Below are 4,993 nucleotides of genomic sequence, written 5' to 3' on the forward strand. Positions count from 1 at the left end.
GGCGCCCAACGTGGGGCATTAACCTGAGAGAAAGTCAGAATTGCAATTTCATATTAACAGAAACCTATCCACCATAGTAGTTGGCTTGTCTATATAAGTACTGTATCTTGCTCTCTATATTTTCCCTCACATAGAAAACTACTTACCTATTGTATTACTCCTGTTGAAACCAGAGAATAGTATGAGAATTGCTTTATTAGTTTATTATGCTTATGACATGATAACCTGTGAAGCAATGAATACCATTCAGAATATATACTCAATTTTGTTTGCTTGTCCTAGTCTGAGCTGCTACATCTGAGACCTTCTCAACAATCGCACCCTGCCCTTAGTGAGAAGAGTAGAGAGTAGTTTCTTCCAGCCTTTCAAGTCAAGCACAGCAGTTTTTAAAAATATTGAGTTCTCTCTAAATGCCAAAGACAGCCTAGTCTTGCTGTTTTGTTTTCTCTGCATGGCCTGCACCATGTACACCATGCTTAAAAACAAAGCACTGTTTAGTGTGGTACAGCGTCTTCTTGAAGAAGAAGAGAAAAGAACCAAAAGCAGAGCAACAGCATCCATGACCACACAGACTGCCACAGAGGAGAAAAGAACCAAGAGCAAAGCCACAGCGTCCGTGTCTACGCAGACTGCCACAGAAGAGAAAGAAACCAAGAGCAAAGCAACAGCATCCGTGTCCACTCAGACTGCCACAGAGGAGAAAGGAACCAAGAGCAAAACAACAACGTCCATGTCTACGCAGACTACCACAGAGGAGAAAGGAACCAAAAGGGCCATGAGCACCTCCACACAAACAGTCACCGAACCAGAACAACCTAAACCAGTAAAAGTTGCCCCCATTCAGAAAAAGAAATCAAAAAGCAAATCAGTCCGCATAGTGACTGATGAGGGTGAGGCAGGACCTTCACACGCAGCGGAGGAGACAGAACCAGAAATTATCACTCGCTCTCTATCCCTAAGTGAGCTGCGTGACCTGCGGAGAAAATTCACCTGCCAGACGAACGAGTCCATCCTAACCTGGCTGCTCCGCATCTGAGACGCTGCAGCAAACGACACCATCCTAGATAGAAGTGAAGCCAAGCAACTGAAATCGCTGTCCCGGGATGTGGTCATTGACCAGGAGATTGAGAGAACCCAAAAAACTCTCAGCCTCTAGAAGCAACTGCTGACAAGTGTAAAAGACAAATACCTCTGCAAAGAAGACCTCCAAGTGCACCAAAAAAAATGGAGCACAATAGAACAGAGTATCCGATGCCTGAAAAAGTTAGCTGTGCTAAAAATCATTTTTGCAGAAAATGAGAGATTTCCTAAGAGCCCAGATAGTGTCCAGTGCACGTCACAGATGTAGCTGAAATTTACACAGCTTGAACCAGAGATGTACTCCCGTTACCTGGCAACACTGCAATAGAAGGAAAGTGAGGACAGGGTGGGTGTCCTGGCCAATAAACTAAGAATCTACGAAGACACTGTCACTGCCCCGTTTCACACCCATGTCTCATCTGTAGAAACAAAGCTAGCTGAGCAAGTCCAGAGCTTGATTAAAGAAAGCCATCAAAAACTAAAAAAAGAACTTAAAAAAAAAATTTACCATGTCTCCCCAAAACCAACAAGAGTCTCTGCTATTAAGAGTAGACATTCCCCAGCCAGAGAGAAAAGATACACTCCACGAAGTAACCTCTAGTTTTTTCTCCAAGAACATAGAAAAGACATGAGGAAGTGGGATGGAAAACCCACCTCCTCCTTAACAGCCCGAGTACGTGAACTAAAAAGAGAGACAACTACCACAAAGAGCTCATCTAGAGCCAGCGCCGCTCCAGTCTCTCGTGGCCAAAACATCAAAAAATATAGAAATGATGATATGAGTGATCCTCTTAAAGAAACATCAAGAGCATATTCACCAGAAGAGAACAACGTGCACCATGACCAAGATTAGAGAGTCCCTGCCTCTAGCCAAGTAGAGGAGAGGGACAACCGGATCTATTGGACAGTGTGGATCCGATGGCCTAGCACATCTGACCCACAAAAATATACGGCTTTAGTTAATACCGGCGCTCAATACACTCTAATACCATCAAAGTATGTGAGAGCAGAACCCATTTCTATTTCTGAAGTGACAGAGAGATCCCAAAAACTCACAGTACTAGAAACTGAAGTGAGTTTAACTGAGAATGAGTGGCAGAAACACCCCATCGTGACTGGTCCAGAAGCCCCATACATCCTCAGCATAAATTACCTCAAGAACGAGTACTTCAAAGACCCAAAAAGTTATCGCTGAGCTTTTGAAATAGCTGCTCTAGAGACAGAAAGCATCAGACAACTAAGTACCTTGCCTAGTCTCTCAGACAACCCTTCTACTGTAGAACTACTGAGAGTTGAAGAACAACAGGTACCAATTGCCAGAGCAACAGTGCACCGTCGGCAATACCGCACCGACAGAGACTCTGTAGTCCCCATCCATACTATAATTCGTGAGCTAGAGAACCAAGAAGTAGTCAGCAAAGCTCGTTCACCCTTTAACAGCCCCATATAGCCAGTGCGTAAGTCCAGTAGAGAATAAAAACTGACAGTAGATTACCGTAAACTAAATAAAGTCACGCCACCACTGAGTGCAACCGTACCAGACATGCTGGAGCTTCAGTATGAGCTGGAATCCAAGGCAGCAAAGTGGTACGCGACCATTGATATTGCAAATGCGTTTTTCTCCATTCCTCTGGCAGCAGAGTGCAGGCCTCAGTTTGCCTTCACCTAGAAAAGTGTGCAGTATACCTGAAACCGATTGCCCCAAGAGTAGAAGCACAGTCCTACTATCTGCCATAGACTGATCCAGACTGTGCTAGAAAAAAGTGAAGCTCCAAAACACCTACAGTACATTGATAACATCATTGTGTGAAAGAACACAGCAGCAGAAGTATTTGAGAAGGGACAGAAGATCATCCAGATTCTCCTGAAGGCTGGTTTTGCCATCAAGAGGAGCAAAGTCAAGGGACCTGCCCGGGAGATCCAGTTCCTGGGGGTAAAGTGGCAAGATGGACGGCGTCAGATTCCCACTGAAATCATCAATAAAATCACTGCGATGTCTCCACCGACCAACAAAAAAAAAACACAAGCTTTCCTAAGTACCATAAGCTTTTAGAGAATGCACATTCCTGAATATAGCCAGATTGTGAGCCCTCTCTACCTGGTTACCCGCAAGAAGAACAATTTCCATTGGGGCCCTGAACAGCAACAAGCTTTCACCCAGATCAAGCAAGAAATCGCTCATGCGGTAGCCCTTAGTCCAGTCAAAACGGAGCCAGAAGTGAAAAACGTGCTCTACTCTGCAGCCGGGAATAATAGTCTGTCCTAGAGCCTTTGGCAGAAAGTGCCTAGTGAGACTCGAAGTCGACCACTGAAATTCTAAAACCGAAGCTACAGAAGATCCGAAGCCAACTACACCCCAACAGAGAAAGAAATTTTAACCGCCTATGAAAGAGTCCAAGCTACCTCAAAAGTCATTAATACTGAAGCGCAGCTGCTTCTGGCACCCCGACTGCCGGTGCTGAAGTAAATGTTCAAGAGAAAGATTCCTTCCACACATCATGCCACCGATGCTACTTAGAACAAATAAATTGCCCTCATTACACAGCGTGCCCGTATTAGAAACCTGAACCGCCCTAAAATTCTAGAAATTATAACAAACTGGCCTGAAAGTGAGACTTTTAGATTATCTTCTGAAGAAGAAGAGCAAGTGACACGTGCTGAAGAAGCCCCACCATATAATGAGCTACCGGAGAGTGAAAGACGATATGCCCTCTTCACCGATAGTTCCTGCCAAATTGTAAGCACTAACCGAAAATAGAAAGCTGCTGTATAGAGCCCCACACGACAAATTGCACAAGCTACCGAAAGAGAGAGTAGATCAAGTCAAGTCGCAGAACTTAAAGCTGTCCAGCTGGCTTTAAATATTGCTGAAAGAGAGAAGTGGCCGAGGCTCTATCTCTACACTGACTCCTAGATAGTAGCTAATGCTCTGTAGAGATGGCTAGATCGCTAAAGAAAAGCCAACTGGCAGCGCAGAAGAAAACCCATCTAAGCCGCTGAGATTTGGCAAGACATCGCCGCTCGAGTAGAGAAGCTGATCGTGAAAGTTCGACACGTAAATGCTCATGTACCCAAAAGTCGAACTAATGAAGAGCACCGTAACAATGAGCAAGTAGATCGAGCTGCCAAAGTGAAAATATCACAAGTAGATCTGGACTGGCAGCACAAAGAAAAATTATTTTTAACTCGTTAAGCCCATGATGCCTCTAGTCATCAGAGACGAGATACAACGTACCGATAAACTCGTGAGCGAAAAGTAGACCTTACTATAGACAGCATCTCACAAGTTATCCACAACTGCGAGACCTGCGCTGCAATCAAACAAGCCAAGCGAGTGAAACCTCTGTAGTACAGTAGAAGATAGTCCAAGTACAAGTATAGAGAAGCCTAGCAAATTAACTACATCACCCTTCCCCAAACCCGCCAAGGCAAGCGCTACGTGTTGACCATAGTAGAAGCAACCACTAGATAGCTAGAAACATACCCTGTACCTCATGCTACTGCCCAGAACACCATCTTGAACCTAGAAAAACAAGTCCTTTAAAGACATAGCACCCCTGAAAAAATCGAGTCAAACAACGAGACGCATTTCAAGAACAGCCTCGTAAGTACTTAAGCCAGAGAACATAAAATTGAATAGATCTATCATATCCCTTATCATACACCAACTGCTAAAAAAGTTGAACAGTGCAATAGACTACTCAAAACTACCCTAAAAGCACTTGATAGAAGAACCTTCAAAAATTAAGAAGTGAACTTAACAAAAGCCACCTAAATAGTTAACACCAGAAAATCCATCAATCAAGCTGGTCCTGCCCAGTCTGAACCCTTGCACACAGTAGATAGAGATAAAGTCCCTGTAATACACATGAAAAGTATGTTAAGAAAGACTGTTTAAATTAATCCCACCTCA

Source organism: Parus major, chromosome 3 (genome assembly GCF_001522545.3).
Source record: "Parus major isolate Abel chromosome 3, Parus_major1.1, whole genome shotgun sequence".
Lineage (NCBI taxonomy): Eukaryota > Metazoa > Chordata > Aves > Passeriformes > Paridae > Parus > Parus major.